Consider the following 10,869-nt stretch of genomic DNA (forward strand, 5'->3'; position numbering starts at 1 on the left):
TATCAGCCTGCTCCTGTCTAAAATAAGGTAGGAGATACAATGATCTCACTGCTGTCTATCAGTGAGGTGGGATGGACTGTAAATACTCTAAATATTTACTTTAATTTCCTGCTGCAGCAGACATGAATCAAGGCTTTATGATATTAATTGCCCTTTACCAAATAAAATGAATTTTAAAATGATCATGATTGAAAATGTCAGCATGTTGTGTTTTCAGTTCCATCACCCGTTAAACCTTGAAATATCTGGCCTGGGTTTGGTCACAATAAAAAAGAAAAACACCATAATGAAAGAGAGTCCAAGTCGGAAAGCGAAATTGGGGAACTCCGTGAGAGGGTTAGGGTCATGTGACACCCTTCACAGAACCGAGTCACACATCCAGCCACAAAAAAATACCATAGAGGACAGATGACGGGAATCAGTCCTGCCCGCTTTTCAGAAGCGGTGACTGGGTTCTCGGACCCGAGTTAAATAAAGGCCCCCTGGTGGAGGGGCCAGGCTCCAGAGGCCATAGAGCCCAGCACTGCATTGGACCCAGTTGTGTGGTGGGTAAACTCCACATGCCCATGGGTGCCAGCCATTAAAAAATGGTGGATAAACTACCTATCTATCCCTGGGCCAACATGCTGATATTTGGACATGGATGCTTATGGATGGGGGCACATGCTGTTTTACGGGGAGATGGAGCTGTTCTATGGCTCCGTTTAAATGCTCTCATGTAGGCTGACATGCTGTGTGATCCACCAGGAACCTTTCATGATGCCCTCATAGCACCACTCAGTCTCCAGCCCCTCCCATCTCCAGCCCCTCCCATCTCCAGCCCCTCCCATCTCCAGCCCCTCCCATCTCCAGCTCCTCCCATCTCCAGCCCCTCCCATCTCCAGCCCCTCCCATCTCCAACTCCTCCCATCTCCAGCTCCTCCCATCTCCAGCCCCTCCCATCTCCAGCTCCTCCCATCTGCAGCTCCTCCCATCTCCAGCCCCTCCCATCTCCAGCTCCTCCCATCTCCAGCCCCTCCCATCTCCAACTCCTCCTCTCTCCAGTCCCTCCTGTCTCCATCACCTTCCGTCTCCTTCTCCTCCCATCTCCAGTCCCTCCTCCAGTCTCCAGCTCCTCCTGTGTCCCTGTTTGTTTGCTTCATTCTCTGTACAGGAAGTGCATTCAGAGTGGAAATGGATAAGTGCATGACTGGCTGGCACAAACGGGAACACATTTACACTGCTTCAATAAACAGCTGCCTATTTATTTTTATGTCTATTAACCAATAAACTTCATTGCAAATAACATCAATCTGCGGGCTACAGTAGCCATTGTTAACTTATTAACTGAAAAATAAAGAATCACTCGGCTTGTTTACCATTTTACCCTCCATCCGTGGCTTTTTGTGATTCCTGCGAAATGCTGTCTGATGTCCATTGCTCTGCATGCACACTGCAGGACCTGTCATTGATTTGTTTGCTTGTAAGCACTGACTGCGTTGTTGAGGAATGAAGCAGGAAGGGGGAGAGGGAGGGGGAAAAGGGGCAAGGGACGGGGAGAGGGAAGTCAAAGGTGAGAGGGGGGCAGGGAGGGAGAAGGGGAAAGGAGGTGAGGGAGGGGGAGAGTGAGAGTGAGGGAGGGGGAGAGGGAGGGAGAAGGGGAAAGGAGGTGAGGGAGGGGGAGAGTGAGAGTGAGGGAGGGGGAGAGGGAGGGAGAAGGGGAAAGGAGGTGAGGGAGGGGGAGAGGGAGGGAGAAGGGGAAAGGAGGTGAGGGAGGGGGAGAGGGAGGGAGAAGGGGAAAGGAGGTGAGGGAGGGGAAGAGGGAGAGTGAGGGAGGGGGAGAGGGAGGGAGAAGGGGAAAGGAGGTGAGGGAGGGGGAGAGTGAGGGAGGGGGAGAGAGAGGGAGGGACGTGTGCCAGTTTGTTGAAAGGGTCAGTGTGGTGTGTTGTAGGCTAACGCAGTGAACGATGTGATAAATGATGGTAAAAAGGTACTTAAACACTGTCTTAAACAGCATTTACACGCATTTACCCTCCACTACACCCCTGCTTTGTTCCCCTACTCTGGGCTCCGCAGTGGCGCCCGGGGTCACACCAAAAGCGGGCCTCAGCACCCGGGTCACACGCCACGTGCTGCGGGAGCACTGTACGCCGCCTCGGAGAAGTTTCCAGACTGAGCCGCACCTCCCCAGTTGAGTTTTATACTCTCCTAAAAAAAAACTGACTCGTGACACACAACTGGCCTGACGAGTTATGTGACGTGGGCTGGGGTGGCGCCGGTGGCTCTGACTGCGATACATCAGCCCACGTGTTGATTCCTACCAGCTCCGAGTCCTGAAAGAAGATCCCGCACGTCTCTGCACATTTCGAGGCGACGCTCGGCCTGTGATAGCCAAGTGCCCCAGGCTGTGTTTGTATCTCTTAGCTCCTCTTTGGAATAAGAACAGCAGAGACAGTCGTGCACAGCCGGGTCTCTGTAGCTCTGTGCTCCTGACACCTTTTGCTTTCCAGAGCAGGTTACTCACTGCTGTCACACCCAGTAACCTGCCTATAAAGGTTTGGGACTTTTGCTACTTGGCACTGAAAGGGTTAAGAGCACTGTGTCGCTGACTCACAATCAGGAAAGTACCTGTAACATGCTGTCACCCCTCAGGGTCGTGGGGGGGAGCCTACACGGTTCAGGTGAAGATGCAGGGAGCTGGCCCCGCCTTCCCCGCCTGACCCCGCCTTCCCCCGAGGCCAGATTGGCGTGATTGTCTGTCCCCACCTGTCGGACTTTGTCAACAGGACCGGAAGAACAAGGAAGTCTTTCGTTGTGCTGCTTGTGTCTTCACGGTCACTGCGGGTGTGGCCCAGACGTCTGTCTCATTACACCGCTCGCTCAGATAGTAATTACAGAGCGAAGTTCAATAATCCACGCACGCTGTAATGTTTTCAGCTGTTATCGCAGACACGTGAGCCCACCAATCACATCGTCTGCCGTCACAGCAGATATTATTCTCTGATTAAATCATATTCAAATAAAATAACAAAATTGTGTCCTATTTTAGCTCCGAGAGCCCTGTCATTTCACTGGTGACATCTCCATTTCTTTTAAGGAAGCAGATGTCTGCAAATTCAGGCTTGTTTATATATTCTCTTGTTCACCGAGCAGACAGTACAAATGATACTCATTGCATAGAGGAGATTCAAGAGAATCCAGAGACTAGAGCTGAAGTCCTTCCTGGAAACAGGCGAAAAACAGAGAATGCCCTCTCTCTCACACACATGCGTGCACACACAAACACACAAACAAGGACAGCAATAAAACCAGAAGCCTAGTGTTCGGGGGGGGGGGGGTTACTAAGCGTGTGGTTTGTTTATCCCTCATTCCTGTCGCCGCATCTAAACGCCACTCTGGCTGAGTCACCGATCTCGCCGATGAGCGGCAGCGAGTCTCCAGCACGCCACTCGCCAGCTCACGCTTGTCCAGAAATGACGTGCATGTTTACAGCCGGAGATTGTTTACAGAATTCATTCGGTATCTCACTGAAGGGCGCAGCCCAGCGGCACTCTGGCTGGGGAGGGGGGCAGTAGGACTTCAGGTTTCAGGAGCAGGTCGTGACTCAGCTCCATGCTCCCTACACCACTCGTGGTGCATTGTGGGATGGTCGTTTTGGGGCGGCAACAAATTGCCCCTCAGTCAATCACTAAATAGGAGTTACAGTGGCAGTTTTGAGTGGCAGATCAAAGGTTTCACTCAACAAAGCCTCAGCACGGAGCGGGAGGGAGGGAGGGAGGCCTCTGTGAAAATGAGGAGCTCAAGCATAAACGGACACAGCAAATAAATAAAACGCACAGGTCGAAGACCTGGAGAAGCCCCCCACCCTCGCTCCCTGAGCTCTTCCAACACCCCCCATCCCAAACCCCACAAATGACACTTTAAATTACCCTACAAAGTGTATTTATTTAGCCAATGCTTATGTCCAAAGTAACATCAATTTACTGAGAAAGCAGGAAACAGTCGAGGTTAAGGGCCTCGCCAAGGGCCCGGCGGTGACATCACACTGCCAGTTCTGGGGCACGGCATCCAAACCCACTGACCCCACAGCGCCCCCCTCAGCTGACTATTGTTACTCTGTAGCAGTGAGCTGTGGTCACTCATAGCTGCAGATCACCCCACCAGTTTCCGTGCCAGTGCCCGGGGGGCATTTTCGTTGCTTTACTCAGCTAATAAAGAGCCCAGCGACCGGCTGGTTACTTGAGGCAGGTGACTCATTGAGTCAGGGTGAGTCCCAGGCAGGTCCGTGCTGTTTACACTGAGCGCCGGGAATCCTGCCAGACAGTAACTTCAGCGTTCACGGGTTCGTCGCCCAGGTCTCAAAAACGGCCACCAGCGGGCAGGGCTCGTCCGGCGAGAGCGTCCGCCACCTGAACAATGCGTGTCACCATTGAAGCAGGAAGCCTTTTTGAGTCACCGTGCTGCCAGTTACCCAATATTAAGCCTTTGTAGTGACATTTTTCTTGGAAAGAAGACGCCGCTTATCACTTCCTCTTATTTTGAATGTTTGTAGTCATTACGAGATAATCAGACAACTTTTCCCTTGTGCGATGTGTCTGGTTAGGTGGCCTTCGGAGCGTCGCTGGGAAATCGTACAAGAAGTACCTCTTTTTGCCTCAGGTGAATTTCTTTTTTTTTTCGGCATTGGGGGTGCCAGACGCCTCTGGCAGTGCCGGCAGAGGCACGCTACCTGGAGGAAGTGTGTAGGTGAACCAAGTTTCACAGGAGAGGCACAGAAAAGCTGTGAGACAGTGAGTCTAGGAAGAACCAGAGCACCTTCTGTGCTACTAAGAGAGGGGGACGAATGGAAAGGTGTGAAGCCCCTGATTTCACGTGGCTGGGGGCAGGAGATGCTCATCTCTGTGTGTTTCTGACAGAACCACCATAGCGCCCCCGAGAAGGGGGTGGGTTTTGATGAGCTTCTTCAAAACCTGCTGCAGCTGAATGGAAAATATGACTGTTGCTTTTTCTGCTAGATGAGAAGGGATCCAAGTTAAACAAAACCTGAAGATGGGAGGCAGGTCGCACCCCCGTCCCGAAGGTCTATTCATTCTTCTGTCTGAACCTTCCTTGCATGTTACCATCGACGGCAGAGCGAACAGAATGTTCTAGATGGAGGTCTTGGCTCCTCCCCATTTGACCTTGGCTGCAGTGAACGCAGCACTATCCGCTCAATGCCAGGCTCAGATCCCCGGGGGTAATGGATGCTAATATCACTGTCCACTGCAGAAGACAGGGGTCGGGGGAAAGTAGTGACACGGTAGAAAGGAAAGTGTTGGCCACCGAAACGCTCAGCGGAAGCCGGTTTTGACTCATTCTCCACCCACGTAGCGCAGCGCCATCGGCGCAGAACCACTGCCAGTCCACTGCAGGCCACCGTACCCCACTTGTTTAGCCGACCAGGCCAGTGACCGGTCCCAGACTACAATTCCCAGCTGACTTTGCACTATGTCTGCCATTATTGTCATGGCAGCTGGAATGAAAATACGGTGATGGGACTTGGAGTCCTATGAAAGCCAACACACCCCAGTCACTCGTTAAAGGGATTCCTTTTTAATGAATCTTGTTTACATAAACGGTAGCATTCTCGGATCGGCAGACAGTTGCAGAATGTTTTTTTGGTCCAAGAAGAAAAGACGCGGCCGGCTTTTAAGCCGTAGTGACTGTTTTGTTTTTGAAGTCAGACCTCTGCGGTCAGCTGTTCCACTAACCGCAGCAGTTACTATCTGGAGTTAATGAGCTGCTTTTTCATGTCACACCAAGTTTACTGCCATCTCCCTATACATACTTACCATACATACCATAGGCTGCAGCTTCACATTATCTGGGGTGTGTTAAACCACGCAGCGGTAATTTCTGGCTAAATCACTAACAGACTGCTGCAACCATAAATGAGTGCTTGATAATATTGTCTAATCCGACTAGGTTGCTGTGCCATCGATGTGATCGGCTCGGGGTCGCATTGTCTGTAAGATCTCGTGCTTTATTCTGTCTGTTTTCATTTCTCGCAGCGTGTCGCCGTTGTTTGACGTGTGGTGGTAACTTTTTTTTTTGGGGGGGGGGGGGGCATTGTAGATGCCCTCCCTTGGCCCCATGATGTGTTTACAAGCTGTAAAACGGTTGTGATACAGTCCAGCTGACAGGGGGAGGGTCCCCCCAGCGCCCGCTCCACACCCCCTCCGCACCCCCTCCACACCCTCGCTTCGGCCCAGGATTGGAAGGTCACATTCTGGTCGCGTTGATGCAAACATGATGCAATGTCAGCAAGCTGGCATCTGGACCATCCTCACAAAGTGAACGACTGGAGGGAACGAATGGCGTCCATGATATCCTACTGCCCCTCCGATGAACCGCATCCACCCTCCCCCCACCAAACCAAGGAGAAAAAAAACTTCATTTTTTTGGATGCAATTTTCAAACCAAGCGCCAGGCGCCGCATGCAGACAAAGCCCATCTACACTGGACACTGTCATGTACAGAAAAAATGTATAAAGTAATTTTATAAAGTAAGAACCTCTTGAAAAGGGATCTTTCAGGGCCCTTTGGAGTAACAAATTTAGATTGGCGACTTTCTGAGCTTGAGAGAGAGAGAATTCAGAATCAGCTGCCAAAGCTGGAAGCCATATTAATTACATAAACAGGACTTTGGAGGCTCTCAGCGCCTCAGCTAACGACAGCAGAGAAGAGCTGCCGGCTGTCTGCTCCTCCGCCGCCTAAAAGTGCCCATGATCCCTAAGGGGTCCTTTTCGTCCTAAAATTTAATTCCACTCTATTTTTATTGACCGTTAAACAAAATCTATATACTTTAGTAACTGTGTAATCTAAATCGAGGTCGAAAATGGCGAATAACAAGCAAAATGTCCCAGGTGGGATATGAATACACAATGAAGACAATAAAGTCTCATGTGCGGGGAGATGCATTTGGCAACATAACCAAGAATTGCTTATTCATTATGAAAAATACTTCATGGCGTCATCAAGTCCCGTCGTCTCTTATTAACGTGATATTTACTATGTGAATAGTTACCATGTCAGCTCCCTTCAGTCACTCTCTGTTTATGTATCTTGGTTTTTATGTGTTAGACCTGTTTTGGTGACCTTTAGAGGGACAGAGAAGCTATAATAATGAATGACATGCTTCCGGTTCACAATTAGAATCACTTTATATCCCCGTTTCTGAGGCGTTGCTCTGGTGCTTGGCCACACGACATGTAACCCATGAAAACAGACTTTTTAATATATATAATATATATATATATATATATATATAAAATATGACAGAATACACATATTCCCAATGCACGTAAATATCAGACCAAGAGTATGCAACACAAGAGTGTGCAAATTGTGCAAAATATTCTAATCATCATCATCATCTTCATCATCATCATCATCATCATCATCATAACAGCCCATCATGGCTTCTCCATCCTCCTGTCTCCTGATGTTTCTACCTTCCGGATCGTTTTCCTATGGGGCCGCATCTCCGGCTCATATACGGGGCTTGTGTACGCAGCGGAGAGAGCAATGGTCTTGAAGGCCCCTCTGATGGTGCAGCTGGTCTGCTGGGGGGGGGAGGACCGGCCCTGCCTAGTGTCATGTGACTGCCCCCCCCCCAGCAGGAAATAACAGTGGATACGGACCTCGAGGAAACGCGTAAGCTATGGTTATGCCTGTTGGTCACCGTCTCGGGTGGGGTCTATCACCACAGCATCCTGAACGTCCCTCCTCGGGCCCAGAGCCCCGGTGTGGTAATCACGGAACCGCAAGATAAGAGTGTGTTGAGCATCCTGAGCCGGGAAGCGCGGTGTCCATGCGGTGAGGACGTGGCGAGGAAACACGATGCCGCTCACGTCGCCTGCCGCTTGCTATGGAGACGTCTTAGGAGCAATTCAAGGCGGGACCTGATAACCCAGGAACCGCCACATCCGCTCTGTGTGCTTTTAAAAAACTGAACTGACTTCCTTTAAATAATACTGAGGTTGGTCTGTGATGAATTTGGGGCCTTAAATTTGTGAGACGGGGAAATGGGTTAAAAAAAGAATCAGTAATCGGTAATTAGCGTCATTCTGAACATAAATCAAACAATTAATCAAAGAGCCATTTGTTACAGTAATGCTCCTTTATTTTTGCCAAACAAGGAAAATAACAACAGTGCATGTTTGGTGCCCCCAAACGCTTTCTGAGGAAGTGCTTCCCGTTTGTTGTGACTGCCTCCTTTCGGGATCGGAGCCACAGGGACTGCCAATTCCTAGCATCGGCGGGACAACGTCAGGCAGGAAGACCCCTGCGAGATGTAGCTGGGCCGACATTCTTCCCGAATGAGCTCTGGGCGGGGGGGGGGAGGGAGGTGAAACCCAGAGAAAATCCCACTCAGCATATGGTCATTAAATGGTTTTCTTCTGAGTCCCTTGTGGTAAACCTCCAGCATCTCGTCCTGATTTTGGACACACCCTGGGTGGCCTGGACGATTGAGATACTCTGTGAGCTGTGCTAGGCCTAGTCATCACCCCCCCCCCCCCCCCAGGCCCGTCTCTGGTCGCCCACAGGTTTGAAAATTTGCCCTTTGTCTGACTATAAAGGCTGGCTGGAAACCAAGTATGTGGGCAGTGAAACAGGGGGGCTGTGTAACTGGGAGGATGGGACCAACGACGAGCCTAACAAAGAAGCAAGCTAAGTAGCTAAAGAAGTAACTAGCAAAGGGGCTAATAAAGAGGCTAATGAAGGCGCTAACAAAGAAGCTAATGAAGGGTCTAACGAAGGAGCCAGTAAAGGAACTAACAAAGGGGTTAACAAAGAATGTAATGCAGGCACGAACGAAGGAGCTAGCGAAGGGGCTAACAAAGAAGCTAACAAAGGAGCTAGCGAAGGGGCTAACAAAGAAGCTAACGAAGGAGCTAGCGAAGGGGCTAACAAAGAAGCTAACGAAGGAGCTAGCGAAGGGGCTAACAAAGAAGCTAACGAAGGAGCTAGCGAAGGGGCTAACAAAGAAGCTAACGAAGGAGCTAGCGAAGGGGCTAACAAAGAAGCCAATGAAGGCACTGTTGACGGAGTTAGCAAAGGGGCTAAGAAAGAGGTTAATGAATGCCACAGAGGACACTGTACACAATCTGAAATCATGTTGAATATTTAGCTTATCTCCTTCACATGTCTATTCTCGGCAGGGGTAACGTCATGGCTTGTGGACTTCAAATGATTTATTTACTGTTTTTTTTTTCTTTCCCGTGGTTTGGATCAGTTGGCTTTGTGCCTCGTAACGCATGCTGCTTGGACGATGCAGAGGGGGCCAGGGGGGCGTTATTACTGAGGCAGAAGGGGGGTGAAGGAGGTGCTGGCATGTCGGAAGGCAGAGCTGCCGTCCCGTCACCCTGTCTGTAGTCATCACTGTCCGAGGGCTGGGGAGGGGGGGGGATACACACACACTCATCCTGTGTCATAATTTTTGGTTACATGTATGGTTAGATGTTAGTGTAGTTGGAACTGAAGCCTGTAAATCCTGTCATGGTTGATTTTCAGGAACTAGTTAACTGTTTATCGGGGCCAGAACGGGATAGAGATTCAGTGCAGCTGTGCTGTCCACGTGAACGCCTGCAGTTATCATGCGTACGAGCGCCTCCCGTTGTGTTAGTTTTTGAGTAAAACTAATGAAAGGAAAAGCGAAAATACCTTCAGCAGAGTCCAGAAGGCACCAGAGTGTTCAAACCTCATGTGTTCTGGAATTTACCCTGCACCGGCAGAGAAAAACAGCAGCGTGTACTCGTACATCTGCCAGGTCACCTTGATAAGCAGCGAGCAGAGACCGGAGCGATGAGTAATATGTCATAATCTGGTGATGTTTGCACCCAGGTCTGGAATGCCCCGGATTTCACATGCTCCACACGGGCTCGCACAAGCTGATGAAAGGACGGAATATTTGCAACGGGGATGCACCATTGCTGGCGAAGACCGGCCAGTCCAAAGCTTAGACACTGACACCGTGCAGACGAATGCACTACCCCGGCCGGTCCTGAGCTTAGACGCTGACACCGTGCAGACGAATGCACTACCCCGGCCGGTCCTGAGCTTAGACGCTGACACCGTGCAGACGAATGCACTACCCCGGCCGGTCCTGAGCTTAGACGCTGACACCGTGCAGACGAATGCACTACCCCGGCCGGTCCTGAGCTTAGACGCTGACACCGTGCAGACGAATGCACTACCCCGGCCGGTCCTGAGCTTAGACGCTGACACCGTGCAGACGAATGCACTACCCCGGCCGGTCCTGAGCTTAGACGCTGACACCGTGCAGACGAATGCACTACCCCGGCCGGTCCTGAGCTTAGACGCTGACACCGTGCAGACGAATGCACTACCCCGGCCGGTCCTGAGCTTAGACGCTGACACCGTGCAGACGAATGCACTACCCCGGCCGGTCCTGAGCTTAGACGCTGACACCGTGCAGACGAATGCACTACCCCGGCCGGTCCTGAGCTTAGACGCTGACACCGTGCAGACGAATGCACTACCCCGGCCGGTCCTGAGCTTAGACGCTGACACCGTGCAGACGAATGCACTACCCCGGCCGGTCCTGAGCTTAGACGCTGACACCGTGCAGACGAATGCACTACCCCGGCCGGTCCTGAGCTTAGACGCTGACACCGTGCAGACGAATGCACTACCCCGGCCGGTCCTGAGCTTAGACGCTGACACCGTGCAGACGAATGCACTACCCCAGCCAGTTCCTTGGCTCAGCCACTTCATGGATATTTATTAGAGGGAGGGTCTAAAACTAATTTTATTATTGTTATTGGCAATGATTCATCAGTTTTTACCGGAAAAACACACCACAGCTCAGATCCTGCCTGTAATCTC

This window comes from Paramormyrops kingsleyae, chromosome 3 (genome assembly GCF_048594095.1).
Source record: "Paramormyrops kingsleyae isolate MSU_618 chromosome 3, PKINGS_0.4, whole genome shotgun sequence".
NCBI lineage: Eukaryota > Metazoa > Chordata > Actinopteri > Osteoglossiformes > Mormyridae > Paramormyrops > Paramormyrops kingsleyae.